Source organism: Leucoraja erinacea, chromosome 3, assembly GCF_028641065.1.
Source record: "Leucoraja erinacea ecotype New England chromosome 3, Leri_hhj_1, whole genome shotgun sequence".
Taxonomy (NCBI): domain Eukaryota; kingdom Metazoa; phylum Chordata; class Chondrichthyes; order Rajiformes; family Rajidae; genus Leucoraja; species Leucoraja erinaceus.
Window position 1 is genome coordinate 92714035 of NC_073379.1, and position 15954 is coordinate 92729988.

General features: G+C 41.3%; 1 pseudogene; it reads right to left on the reverse strand.

Moving 5' to 3' along the window:
• Positions 1–15954, reverse strand: part of LOC129695831 (colorectal mutant cancer protein-like) — a 130561-nt pseudogene that overhangs the window by 36058 nt on the left and 78549 nt on the right.

The following is a 15954-nucleotide window of genomic DNA, read 5'->3' on the forward strand; positions in this document are numbered from 1 at the left end:
TTCCGGCAAATCATTTATGTCTTCCTTAGTGAAGACGGAACCAAAGTAGTCATTCAATTGGTCCGCCATATCCTTGTTCCCCATGATCAACTCACCTGTTTCTGACTGCAAGGAACCTACATTTGTTTTAACTAATCTCTTTCTTTTCACATATCTATAAAAACTTTTGCAGTCAGTTTTTATGTTCCCTGCCAGTTTTCTTTCATAATCTATTTTCCCTTTCCTAATTAAGCCCTTTGTCCTCCTCTGCTGGTCTCTGAATTTCTCCCAGTCTGCTGCTTTTTCTGGCTAATTTGTACGCACCATCCTTCGCTTTGATACTATCCCTGATTTCCCTTGTTATCCACGGATGTACTACCTTCCCTGATTTATTCTTTTGCCAAACTGGGATGAACAATTTTTGTAGTTCATCCATGCAGTCTTTAAATGTCTTCCATTGCATATCCACCGTCAACCCTTTTAGAATTAATTGCCAGTCAATCTTGGCCAATTCACGTCTCATACCCTCAAAGTTACCTTTCTTTAAATTCAGAACCATTGTTTCTGAATCAAACCCATGCTTTACATTTACTTCTCTAGGATCCCACTCGAAGAAATAAAATTCAAAATTGTGCAATTAATCAACCAATCTAATTTGCTGTAGGTGTAAACCAACATAACTTACTCCTACTTTTTTTAAAAATTGTTTTAGAAGAACACAAGAGGGAAGTGATACCATTACACGTTCTATTTTTACATGATTTATTATCACTAATATCTTAGCAAAATCATTCAAAGAATTTTGGGAAGAGTTCAATTCATAATAACATTCTTTTATCAAATATTCTGCTACATACTTCTTTCTATAGACTTGATCTTTAGACTTACTTCCACCTTACTCTTGACATTACACGGCCTTACTGGCTTTGAACATTTTCAAAAGTCCAGAGCAAGTACAGGCCATGGCCAGGGTAACAAACTACTTTTGTTTCTGAAGACATTCATGTGGAGTTTGTCCTTAAATTGGAAAATACACAAAAATCACAGAATATGCCAATTAAGCCTCCACAGTATTGTGATGAATGGCATAAAAAACACATAAAATGTTAAGAACAATTACTAAAAGTGGAGAGGACACTAGGTCTCCTGTTTGCAGCAAGGAATGTATGTACATATTTGTTGGACGTGGTTTAATATTATGGGAGTTCATACATATGTATAGATATTCATAAGTTGGACATTCATAACCCGAGGACAACCTATTTTAAACATTCATATGACGTCATTCAAATGGTGCAAACCTGTACCGTCAACCTGCCGATAACTGCAAATCATGACAATCAGGAACATTGGAAGGTATAAAGCCAATTTTATTTTATTGCCTGGCAGTCAGAAAATAGATCTAAAAAGGCAAAATTAGGAAGTGTTGAGCTAATTTTAGAGAAAGAGCCATCATTAATACTTTTAAAAGTATTTAATAGTTTTAAATACTTACTCCAATAGTACTGATCTCTGATCCCAGAACTGGTCGATCCGAAGATGAAGATTCAGACTTTGTCTTGGACAACTTTACACGCTCAGCGACCTATCAATTACAGAAGGACGGTCAAGAGTTAGCAGTTGCCTTTTACACAACCTACAAATCTGGCATCGTACAAGCCCAGCATCTTACAAAATCAGTTCACAATATTGAATTATATCCTTTAATTCTATGCAACAATCAATAATTCAGGAATATTCCCTTTCTCCAGTAGAAATATCTGTGTCTCCATGGCTGCTCTATGATTTTCCCAAGATAGAAATATCAAACTTTCAGAAGTTAATTGCTAAGCTTATGCAGTAGCCACAGAATGACAGCAGACAATGTGGAGGATAATGAGGCCATTAAAACTCACCTTCGCAATTGGGATATCATTACTGCTACTACTGGTGCTGAGTTCACCAGTACTGGGGTTGACCGGCCGATTGGTTACAGCCAACCGACTTGGACTAGCTGGGCCAGTTGCTTGCAAACTTTGTAAGCGGGTCTGCAGCTCTCGAACCTGAATTAGAAACAAAGCCATGAATTGGCTAAAAATATTTCACTATAATTAGGTTTCCAACTAATTCTCCAAAAGCAATGATTTTGCTGATTTTGCCTATTTATATGAAAAAGCTTTGAATTTGCCATCCATACATAGAGATTGGCACAAACCTAAGTCCGAGGTTATTCATTGGCAAAAATGGACTGTTGGACACGAGGTCCTGCTAACAGTTATCAGTCATTTGCAGAACAATTCCCGAGTGAATTCTCAAATTTGCTATATCCTGATTAGTGGTTTAAGTATTCAGAGTGGAAAATTAGGTTTTGATACTCAACATTTCTTAGCTACGGCAACAGAACATAGAACATAAACGGTAGTGGACAGGAACACGCCATTCAACGATAAAATGAGGCATCAGCCCAACATAAGAACATGAGAAAAGGAAAAGGAGCATTTCAGCCTGATCTGTCGGTCAAGATCAGTTTCCCTTCTACCTCTTCACTACTTTTCGATGCACTCCTCGTATTCCCTTATTCAACTCAAATCTATTGATCTCGATTTTGAATGAAGTCGAGTGAGCCTCCACTACCCTGAAGGTAGAAGAAAATTCCAAGATTCCCCATTCTCTGGGTGAAGAAATTTCTCCTCTGCTCAATCTAAAATGGCCTACTATTCTAAGACTGTGTTTGAAGAGCAAGGCCAATTGGTGATAAGGCCTTGAAAGATGAAATGTGGTGAAAGATCACAACAAACATTTAGTTGATCTACAAGCCCTATTAACTGCTCTGTAAGACTGATGCAAAGCAAATCCCCACTCCACCTTTGACAGCTTTCAGCATTTGTCTGAAGAATATATAATACCCAATCATCACGATATTCTACTTCAGTGTCATTTACCAGCACTATCCCACTTTTTAAATTTCTTTAGTCTCCTCAGCCAGAAACATCCCGTGTCTTGTCCATCAATCCCTTCAATAATTTTAAGTTGCAATGAGATCACCTCTCATCCTCAATTCTAAAGCCTACAGTAAATTTGAAAAACAGAAGCAAATTCTAAAAAAAATACCATAGATTGAATGGCAATTTTTCCAGTAATCATTGGCACCTGTTGCAATCAATGACAACTGATAGATACCAATTTGGGTTTGGGTTTGTCAGAGGGCCTTGAACTTGCCTTCTGACCAAATTGGGCATTGCTTCTGGCAGTCATGTTCGAAGCATTCTGGATGGACAACTCCATTAGTGTTAACTTTCCTTAATTGTTCCTTATAAATGATGCTTTTTCATAGATTTGCAACTTTCTCATCCTGACACTGCAGTTGCCAGAATGATCAGTTTTGTCACCCTTTGGGAGTTAGACGAGAACTTTGTCAGAATAGAAATCCTCTGCCTTTAACCATAGCTTCCTATTTCTTTCCTATTCTTTTTCTGTCTCCTTTTTATTGTCAAAATAAAAATAATAAGAAGCTGTACATGAATTGTAACATGTCAATATATACTAGGTATCTATGGTACCATATTATTGTACTTACTTCTAATAAAAATAAAAATAAAAAACCATAGCTTCCAGTGTTGGGTCAATGCATTATTGACCAACGTTATGGTATTGTGGTAACAACTTTAACTTGCTGGTTCCAAATTAAAGCAAGCCAGACAATTATGTATGTTTAGCCCACAAATAGTTGTTATGATGCCAGACTAGCTTATTCTTGGCAGTGAAAATACCCCATAAAAATCCCAGCTGTCCATTACTGTGCCCACAGTCAAGAGTCAAGAGTCAATTTAAATGACAATTAAATCGACTCTTGACTCTTGACTGTGGGCATCCCACTCAAGATGGTGATATCCACATCAGAATGGTTGCTGTTGGGACTGTCTGCAAGTGTAGTGCAAGACAAAAGGCTGCCCACAACACACTACCAGCATCAGGTGGGTAACTACAGTCATAGAGTCAGAGTGGAATTAACACATGGAAACAGCCACTTTGGCCACCTGGAGCACACTAATCAACCACCATATATTTATACCAGTTCTACATTAATTCCATGTTTATTCTCTCTACATCCATATAAACTCCCCCACCAGATACTACCACTCATTAGAGGCAATTAACCCACCAACCGGCATATCTTTGGGAAACGGGAGGATACCCACAGAGGCAACAACCGAGGTTAGGGTCCCTGGCGCTGTGAGGCAGTGGCTCTTCTAATTGCATCATTTGTCTTCCATTTAGCAGAGGAGGCTCGGGAGGGATCACTGCTAGAATGCAGAACCAGGACTGATGCAGTGAAGTGGGGAAATGATCCTATTACAATTAAAGATAAGGGAAATCTCATGAAGAATGACAGAGATACTAAAAGAATAAACGACATTTGGAATGGGACAGCTCAGAATGTGTGGATCGATTGAAAGAAAACAATAAAACAGGTTTTCTTGAATACTAAGTAGTGATGACAAAATCTGGAATTTGGGTACTTATCTATCAAGCTCATTGTTGGGGACTTTTGGCAGATTTTAAATGCTTCACCTCTTTTCAAGTATATAATTACCCGTTCTCCGCAACATAGGATTTTTAATAGAATATATACTTGCCCTCCGACGCAATCGATCTCTTTCTTCACGAATAGCATTCATGGTGGCCTTTGTTCTGTTGAGGTCTTCCTCTTTGCTACACAGCATAGCAGTGAGGCTCTCATTTTCTTCCCGAAGAGTTGCTAACTCCTTATCCCATCGCAACCTCTCTTCAGCAAGCGTTGGATAAAAATCACGTCCCAGAACTCCCTCAATCTCTTCTACGGTCTATTTAAATTGTTTGTTGAAGTACAAACAAAATTATTGCAAGTGATGTTAAATAAATTAGTTCAATTATTGGAAAAAGACAGATCTCCAATCTATGTAAAAAAAATCAAATGATATTTGTTTAGGTGACTGGTACGTTGGAAACATAGAAAAATCCATACAACCTAAGGAAAGGTTGGATGGAATCCTTGATATTCTTATGGAATTCAGCTTTTCTCTATTCAGAATGACAGGATTGCTGTCAAGGTAGGTATCTCATTAACAAGCAATGGATTAGATCATATGATCAAGCCCTGGAGTGAGCTTCTTAGCACCAGTGAGTGAAGTTGGCACTAGATTGGTGAATAAATGTAATATTAACATGCAAACAACGAAAAGGAAAATACCTCAAAGAATCCAGGCCATCCCAAACCTCAGCTACATGTTTCAAAAGATGCTTAAAATAATACATTTACCATTTCTATATCTGTCAACAATTTCAAAACTTGAATTTGTTTTTAATGTAACATCAAATGTAGAGCCATTTTGTACATAGAAAGAACTCACGAAAATCAGTAAGATAAAATACCAGATAATTTGCTTTGGTTAGCATTGGTCGAAACAGAAATTCATGTTGGAATTATAAAATTGTCTTGCTTTCCTTTTCTTGAAATTTGTTAAAGGGATAGGCACTGGAGAAATTTAATTGTAAAAGACTACAATCCAAATTAATATGGTAATGGGAACAAAAAAGAACCTTTTAAGAGACAATGACAAAAACATCAAGATCAGGTGTAAAGTCATAAGAGAAGGCAAATACTTATATTGCAGCAATGAGAACATGCTGGAGGGTCAGCAGGACAGGCAGTGTCCATCAACACGGGTTATTTTACATTTTGTGTCATGATGTAACAGGATTGAGAGGGGAGATAGCTGGTATAAGTTGGTGAGAGGGGGGGGATGATTGATGGTCAGGTGGGGTAGGGGAGTGGAGGTAGAGACAAAGGCTGCACATCAATAAGTGGAGACAACAAAGGGCTGCAGAATCTGGAAAGCAAGAAAAGTAGAACCAGATGGAGGGATGATGGAATAATTGGAGGAGGGAAAGTAGATCCAGTGAGTTAAGTGGCTTGGAGATGGGCAGATATAACCATATGGGAGAGAGGAGGGGAAACAAAACTGGGTTACTGAGGGGTATGTGTGAGAGAACCTGTGTGAATCAGGGAGAGAAAGGAAAACAGAGGGTGCAGTTTACCCCAAATAAGAAAATTCAGCCTAAATACCGTTAGGCTGCAGATTAACTGGTTCACTAGCCTGCGTTCAGCCTCACTCCAGCAGTGAAGGGCAAGTTCAGGGAGGTCAGTGTGGGAATGGAAGGGAAATTGACATGACATGCAACCAGGAGCTCAAGATAGCCATGAGGACAGCACACAAATGCTTGGCAGTTTTTAATTCTAGATCAGGTATAAGCAGTCACCTAATTGGTGTTGTCTAGAAGTTACTTAGTAAATAGCACCACTGTCAATGCATCCACAATTAAGCAGAACTAAACACAACTTTTAATTATGTGCCTAGAAACTAAAACAGCAAAGCATTGCTCTCAACTCTGTTAGTCAAAAAAGGCTTCCTCAACAGGGTTTTCTTTCAAATTTGAGATGCAGTTATCATTGCCATATGAACAGATTAACTGGAAAGCCAACTGTTTGTGAAGTTAAAGTAAATGAATACCTTTATAGCTAGGTCACAGTGCTCACTGGCAGTAGTAAGTTGCTCAATATGTCTGTCTACTTCTGCTACTGACAGATTGCAGCTGCTCTTCTTCCTTCCACAAACAACATTTTCCAGTCCAGTCAACACCCTCTGGAGCTCTGAATTGAGATCACTACAGGTATCTAAAACAAAATAAAAAGTGTATTCATTTCATCATTACCACTGGCAGCTAAATAAACACTAGTGAATGATGCAAAGACTATAGAGTTCGTACGTTCTCCCTGTAACCGTGTGTTTTCTGTGGGTGCTCCGGTTTCCTCCAACTTTCCAAAAGCATGCAGGTGTGTAGGCTAATTGTTTTTTATAAACTATCCCTTGTGTGCGGGATCAAACTAGTGTGCGGGTGATCTCTGGTCGGCATGGACTCGGTGGTCTGAAGGGCCTGTTTCCATGCCGTATCTCTAAACTAAACTATGCAACCAATATTTTGTGAAGCCAATATGATGTGATACTGCCAACATTTTGGGTGGAACCCCCAACTCAAAAAGTGCACTGAAAGTCGTAGTAAAGATTTACAGTTGTAAAGTTGTTAACAACTGGTGAATAGATAGATTCATTAAAAAGTAAGAATTTCATTGTTCCATTTTGCAAACATTTGACTTGACAATACAATACAATACAAATTTATCGTCATTTGAATTGCAAAAGAGGTTCAAACGAAATTTAGTTTTTGCAATCATACAACAAGAAAAGAACCAAGACACACAGCCAACACAGTTTACACAAACACCCATCCTCCTTCTCACTGTGATGGAAGGCAAACTCTTGTCTCTCCCCTGTGTTCTATTTCTTCTCTTGGTAAACTGCAGTTGTACAGGGTCTTGGTGAGACCACACCTGGAGTATTGTGTACAGTTTTGGTCTCCTAATCTGAGGAAAGACATTCTTGCCATAGAGGGAGTACAGAGAAGGTTCACCATACTGATTCCTGGGATGGCAGGACTTTCGTATGAAGAAAGACTGGATAGACTCGGCTTGAACATGCGGGAATTTAGAAGATTGAGGGGGGATCTTATAGAAACTTACAAAATTCTTAAGGGGTTGGACAGGCTAGATGCAGGAAGATTATTCCCGATGTTGGGGAAGTCCAGAACTAGGGGTCACAGTTTAAGGATGAGAGGGAAGTCTTTTAGGACCGAGATGAGAAAATCATTTTTTACACAGAGAGTGGTGAATCTGTGGAATTCTCTGCCACAGAAGGTAGTTGCGGCGAGTTCATTGGCTATATTTAAGAGGGAGTTAGATGTGGCCCTTATGGCTAAAGGGGTCAGGGGGCATGGAGAGAAGGCAGGGATGGGGTAGTGAGTTGGATGATCAAGTTCAAGTTCAAGTGAGTTTATTGTCATGTGTCCCTGTATAGGACAATGAAATTCTTGCTTTGCTTAAGCACACAGAAAATAGTAGGCATTTACTACAAAACAGATAAATGTGTCCATATACCATGATATAAATATATACACACATGAATAAATAAACTGATAAAGTGCAAATAGCAGAAAGTGGTTATTAATAAGTTTTGTTCGAGCCAGGTTTAATAGCCTGATGGCTGTGGGGAAGTAGCTATTCCTGAACCTGGTTGTTGCAGTCTTCAGGCTCCTGTACCTTCTACCTGAAGGTAGCAGGGAGATGAGTGTGTGGCCAGGATGGTGTGGTTCTTTGATGATACTGCCAGCCTTTTTGAGGCATCGACTGCGATAAAACCCCTCGATGGAAGGAAGGTCAGAGCCGATGATGGACTGGGCAGTGTTTACTACTTTTTGTAGACTTTTCCTCTCCAGGGTGCTCAAATTGCTGAACCAAGCCACGATGCAACCAGTCAGCATGCTCTCTACTGGGCACCTGTAGAAGTTAGAGAGAGTCTTCCTTTACAAACCGACTCTCCGTATTCTTCTCAGGAAGTAGAGGCGCTGATGAGCTTTTTTGATAATTGCGTTATAGTGTTCTCGGACCAGGAAAGATCTTCAGAGATGTGCACGCCCAGGAATTTGAAGTTCTTGACCCTTTCAACCATTTGGGGCTGTGGGTCCCCCTCCTACTCCTTCCAAAGTCCACAATCAGTTCCTTGGTTTTGCTGGTGTTGAGGGCCAGGTTATTGCGCTGGCACTATATGGACAGTTGCTCGATCTCCCTTCTATATTCTGACTCATCCCCATCAGTGATACGCCCCACAATAGTGGTGTCGTAGAGTAGGTGAATCATACAGTACAAAAAGGCCCGTCAGCACAACTTGCCCATGGATACGCAGTCCAACTGGGTATAGAGCGCCTACAGCAGGGTCCCTGAGCACTCTCGACCTTGAGGTGCTGTCGACCTGCTCATTGTCTTTTAAATGACACATTTATCCACCAATACGAACAGACTGTGGCTGTGGATGAGGAAGTCGAGGATCCACCATGTGAGGGATAAGCAGAGACCCAGTTCAAATCGAGTTTGGTAATCTTTTGGAGGGGATGATTAAACCTGAATGCAGAGCTGTAATCGATGAATAACCCTAGCCTGACATATGAGGCTTTAGTTATTTATCCAAGTGGTCCAGCGCGGTGGAGGGCCAGCGAGATCGCATCCATCCCAGACTTCCTATGATCACCATGATCACAAACCGAATACCGGTTCAGGCTCGAAGGGCCGAATGGCCTACTCCTGGTAGCCCTATTTTTCCCTGTCTCCCTCTATGTAAACACCCCCACCCAAGTGGAACTAGCTTTTCAACTCAAGCTATTAAAAATCGTACAAGCATTTAAAAAAGCATAAGAACCTAGAGTAGGGACACCTGAATCATGACAGTGTTTAACCGTCAGGGAGACACTTGCCCATGACAACCACAGTTGCCACTGATCTCGTCCAACCAGTGGCATGCCTGCAAGACATGGTCCCTATTCTGCTGCAGCCTTTCCTATCTGTCCAGCCGTTGTGACCTGCCCAATCGTCTTTTAAATGACAAAATTGAATCCACCTCCACTACCTCCTCTGGCAGCTCATTCCAATTGTGCACCACCATGTGTGCAATAAAGTTGCCCTTCAAATCCCTTCTAAATCTTTCCCCTCAACTTTAAACCTAAATCCAAGCCCACTAATTTTATTCTACCCTATCCTGGCAAAAAGGCTTTAGATATTTATCTTAGCTCTCATAATTTAAACATGTCTATACAATCAGCCCAGCACTTCCTTTGCTACAAGGAAGACAAACCCAGCCTACCCAAACTCTTCTCACAGTGGTATGGGTCACTTCAGGTAGCCCTTGCATTCCCTCTCTCCCTCTCTCTCTATTCCTCCCCCACCCAAGTAGCACTAGCTTTTCATTTTCACCCTATCATTATCATCGGCGGTCACTCGAAATGAGCATGACCGTCCTCTCATGGAGGATGCCTGTGCGTGACATTGTTTAACGAGGGGAGACAGGTGCACAGACAGCTACCACACGGTCCTTGACAGATCTGGGTCAGAATCCAGTGGCATGGAATTCAAGACGACTGGGGACCCTTTTCTGCTGCAGCCTTCATCCGCCTTCCCAGCCGTTGTGACGCTCCACTAGTCAGCCATCATCCTCCGCCTGTTCCACCGTTGAGGTCTTGGTTGGATTGCTCTTTGTCGGAGATCTCCCCCTCGACCTTACCGCCATGGGTGACCTTACCAGCAGCATAGCTCCAGACAGCATCGCTCACAGGATCTCAGGACCACACAAGCTTCTCCACCACGACAAGGTGACAATCCACCCTATAAACAGCTTACAATGGCCTGTTTCCTTTATCATCATTACTCTTTTGCATATCTTTCATTCATTGTTCCTTATCTCACCATATCACCGTCTATATCTCTTGTTTCGCTTATCCCTAACCAGTCTGAAGAAGGGTCTCGACCTGAAACATCACCCATTCCTTCTCTACAGAGAAGCCTCCTGTCCCACTGAGTTACTCCAGCTTTTTGTGTCTTTCCTCATATTAATATTGGTTGATTATTATCACACACACACACACACAAAAAATACTTTTGATGCTATCCAGGCAAATCAAATCATACTATACAAGTACAATCAACCTATACACAAGTGCAACAGACAGTGCAAAGAGAAAAATAGAGTGCAGAATTTTGTGTTACAGCGCAAAAGTCCAATGTCCTCAATGAGGTAGTTTGGAATATCATGACTACACCTTAGATTATGGATGGACCATTCAGCTGGTAAGAAGCTGTCCTGAATCTGGCTGTACGTGCCTTCAAGTTTTTGTATCTTCTGAATCTTCCAGGGTGATAAAGATCCTTGATTATGCTGGATACATTTCCGAGGCAGTGTGAAATGATGGGGAGGCTGGTCCAGGTGATGTACGCTGCTATTTCTTGTGGACATGGGCAGAGCTGTTCTCCAACCAAGCTGTGAAGCAACGCGATAGGATGTTTTCTCCGGTGCATCTGCTGAAGTTGGTAAAAGCATTGGAGACATGCTAAACTTCCTTTGTCTCCCGAGGAAGTAGAAGCATTGGTGTTCTTTTTTGGCTGTAGCCGCGATGTGTTTGTTCCACTACAAATTGTTGGTGATATTTATGCCTCCGTACTTGACCATTTCCACTTTAGTACCATTGATGCTGTTTGGGGCATATACTCCACCTTGCTTTCTGATCTCAATTACTAGCTTCTTCGTCTTGCTGAAATTGAAGGAGAGCATGTTGTCTTGACAACATATTACAAAGCCCTCTCTCGTTCTCCCTCTCCTTCCTGTACTCCATCTTGTTATTGTGTGAGATCCAGGGCACCATGGTGGTACCATCAGCAAACTTGTAAATGGAGTTAGAGCAAAACTTGGCTGCACTGTCGAGAGTGTATAGGGAGTATAGTAAGGGGTTGAGAACGCACGCTTGCAAAGCACTGCTGTTGAGAATTATCATGGAGGATGTTTTGTCATCTATATCTCAAATCCTCAGTAACATCCTTGTAATCTTATTTGCACCCATTCTAGTTTAATTACATCCTTCCTACAGCAGGGCAGCTGGGACTGTAATATTACTCCAAATATTGCCTTACCAATGACTTCTACAGATCTAACATAACTCCTGTGCTCACTGATGAAGGCAAGCATGCCAAATGCTATCATCAACACACTGTCTCTAGGTGTCACTACTTGCAGTTCTAAATAGCAAACCCCATATCACCTGGTCCTGGACTCCCCGGCCTTCAATTTCTGTGAGATCCTATTATTGTGTGGGCCTAACTGACCCACTCTCTCCTTATAAATCAGTCCTACTATTCCAGAAATCAATTAGTCTAGTCGACTAATGTACTCCTTCACTTCTAGAATATCCTCTGTGCTATGTGAAATGGTCACCCAATCTGTGTCTGATTTCTCCAATGTAGTGGCCATATTGTGAACAGAGTGTTGTCTCCTCGTACAATGCTTACAACCCAGCTGTATGAGTATTGATTTCTATAATTTCAAGTAATCGTTGCATCCCCTCTCCCTCCGTCCCTCCCCCACCCTAGTTGTTGTAATAGATTCACCATCGCCCTGGTGAGTTTCATTGTCTGTCGCCCGTTCTCACCTAGCCCACAGCTAACAATGACCTCTTTACATTATCATCCTCACTTTCTTTTGCATGTCCTTCATTAATTTGTTCTATCTCTCTCTATATTTCCGTCTGTATCTCTCATTTCCCTTTCCCCTAACTCTCAGCCTGAAGAAGGGTCTCGACCTGAAACGTTGCCTGTTCCTTTTTCCAGAGATGCTGCCTTACCCCGCTGAGTTAATCCAGCTGCTTTTGTGTCTATTTTTGGATTAAACCAACATCTTCAGTTCCTTCCTATACAATTTTTTCCCCATCTGGCAGTGGAGGACATGCCAGCCTGGCCTGCTGGGCATGTCTTCCTGCTCTGCATTTTGTAACTACCATTGTCTATGTTCTGACCCTCAAACTGCTCCCATTCACTCAATGAGCAGATCAGGTGGGTTTTTCTTTATAAGTATGATCCCAGGGATAATTGGATTCATGTATGATGAGCGTTTAACAGCATTGGGCCTGTACTTGCTGAAGATTAGACGGATGTGAGAGGACCTAACTGAAACTTAGCAAACAGTGAAAGGCCTGGATAAAGTGGATGTGGAGAGGATATTTCCACTAGTGGGACTCTAGAATCAGAGGGCATAGCCTCAGAATAAAAGGACGTATCTTTAAAAAGGAAATCGCACAAAATTGCAGAGAATTATGGACACAGCCCAGACCATCACACAAAACAAACTCCCTTCCATTGACTCCATTTACACTTCATGCTGCTTCAGCAAGGCCACCAGCATGGTCAATGATGTATCTCACCCCGGACAAATGGCCTATTTCTGTTCCTATGACATGAACTTATAACATTGTTTTCACCATATCCCCATGGTCACCCTAGTTTTATCCTAGCAGAGATAAATTCATCCAACACATTTTCTGCAGATTAACAAACTTCTTTTGTCACCCTTTCAGTCCTAAAAGAGGATCTTTGAAATTAAGCATAAACTGATTATCTTCCCACAGACGTACCCCACCCCCCAAAAAAAACCCCTGAAAACCCTGCTGCTGACCAATCTCCTCTTTCTTTAAAATCTTCCAATATGCCATCTTTCACAGAATATGCAGGCAATGCAATAATTCTGTTACAAATTTGCTGGCCAATTCAATTTAGAAATTGGCTGCCCGAAGACGTCCTCACTGATGCAGACCCCGAAGTTCCCTGGACGCTGGCTGCCCGTCCGGCCCAGCAGCGAGGTGGAGCCTTGGCCAGTCGTGAATCGTCGGTCCCGCAACGGATTCCCCGGTAGCTTCCCACGCATCTGGGAGCCGCCATTAAAAGCCCCCCTCAGCTAGCAACCAAAATGGCCGCCGCGGTCTACTTCCAAATGGCCGCTGCAGCGACTGCAAAAATGGCCGATGTGGCCGTCCGGAAGCGATACTCGACCTGCTCTGACCGCCGTCAACAGCGCCACCTTCTGGCCGGATGCCGACACGGTGGCCTGACTGCCGCCAACAGCGCCACCTTCTGGCCGGATGTCATCCCAGCAGCAGGACCGGCAGCAACAGCGCCACTTCAGTTCGGACGCTGTCACTCCAACCCCCAGTTTTCCAGCATAGCTTCCCATCCTGCACCATGGACAATGGACATTGGGCAATTTGCACCTTTACTGTCCTACCACTTTGGACTTGCTTGCTCACTGTAGTTATTTTGTTTCTTTTCACTTTTTTACACTGTAATGACCTTGCCGGGTTTAGCAATTAGTTTCTTCTTTGTTTGCATTGTTGCCGACGTCTCCCAGCCGTGGCTGGGTGCCTTCAATCTCAGGGTACGATTCCCTGCTGGTTGAGGAGATGCGACTGCGCTTCGTCCATCCAGCGGCTTTTGCATTGATCGCCTCGCACCCCTCGCCATACATCCGGGATGGCCCACAGCCGGAGCTTCGACTGCGCCCGCGGGCCCCACTATCCTGACCCACGGCCGGGGTACCTGCGACTCACAGCAGGAGCCGCCTTCGACCATGCTTGCACACTTTCTTGCAGAAGGTTAGCGCGTCCTCCGGTTCTGGGGTGGGGGCTCCTGTGGCGTCAGCAGTTACACAGACCACGTACGGTCGAATAATGGTTGTGAGGGCTGTCACGTGATGTCATGGTTTAAGGGGAGTTTCCTGCTACATAAGCATATCTCACCTTGAGATCATCCCACTCGACAAGTAGCTGAGCTCGAGACAACACCCTCGCTCAGCTGCAGCAGCATTGACAATATGTTAGTGGACCAAATGTGTATGTATTTCGAACCTATTATGTCTGAATATTATGTCTGAATTCACCACATTTGATGCCGCTACAATGGCTGACTTACCGAGTATTTGCAGCATTTTCTGCTTTAACTTCAAATTACCAACATCCCCAGTCTAATTAAACACTTTACCCTTACAGAGTACATATTGGTTATAGTGGTAAAACAGTTGGTGTTGGGTTATTCTTACCGACATCTACAGAGACTAGCATTGACTGGTTCTCAGGCCCAGAGGTCTGATCCTGATCCATGCTTCTAGAATCTTCGTTTGCCTCGTGTTGGCTGTGGCTCAGGTCCGATCGCAAATCTGAACATTCATCTTCTTCTCTGTGGAACACGCAAAATATTTAGACTCAGTAAGGCTGAATTTAGTTCCTGGTCATAAAATATTAATTGAAATATTTAAATAAAAATTCAAAATTCTACAGATGAGAGAATTTATTTTTGCATTAATTCATTCATTTGTGCACCTACTAAAATATATATGACCAATTGTACATTCTGTTCTGGCACTAAAGAGCTTTGGAATTATTACAATAAATTTCAAAAAAATGCCAACTTTAACAAAGCTGGAAGGCAAAAAAAGTGAAGTGGCTATAAATATGAATAAAAAGAGAAAACACTCATTGTTCTCACACCAGCACAATCCAACCTGACATGTTTATCCAACATTTTAACTGTGAAAATTAACTTAAATTTAGAACTCATTATTATCATTATTCCTCAGTGCTGACAGAATTATAGTTTAATTTATAGTTTAATTTTTGATTAATCATAAGCAACTTTGTTTAAACATATTCTATACTTAAAATTACAACAATCACTCCTCAAGGGGTTCCCAAGTTATCTAATGATCTATATATATATATATATATATATATCTATATATATATATATATATATATATATATATATATATATATATATATTTATATATATATATATATATATATATATATATATATATATATATATATATATATATCTCTCTATATCTCTCTCTCTATATATATATATATATATATTTATATATAGATACATAGATATATGTATATGTATATATATATATATATATATATGGACAAAATTAAAGTTGCATTTGTTTGTGTGAATTTCTTCCATTTATCTGGCTCATGTTGACATTTTTGTGGCGTTCTTTATGATTTTGATATTAAAATATTGATATTAAAGATTATATTATTTCAAGGATAATAATTTGCATTTTATGCACACAAATACAAAGTTAATATTAATGCTAATTTAATAATAAAATGTTTGGCAACATTTTATGGTCATTAGTGAGGTGCCACATGACCCACTGACCCTCATCCTGCAAGCAGAATAACCTTGTGTTCAAGAAGGAACTGCAGATGCTGGAAAATCGAAGGTACACAAAAATGCTGGAGAATCTCAGCGGGTGCAGCAGCATCTATGGAAATAGATTTCCATAGATGCTGCTGCACCCGCTGAGTTTCTCCAGCATTTTTGTGTACCAGCAGAATAACCTTGACTGGATCCCCAAAAACTTGATTCTCAAAAGCATCAACAGCAAGTAATCTACGCACAACCTTCGAAACGTCGTTAAAGATACCAAGAGGGAATTCCAGACCAAGTGGGATTCCCAGGATAAC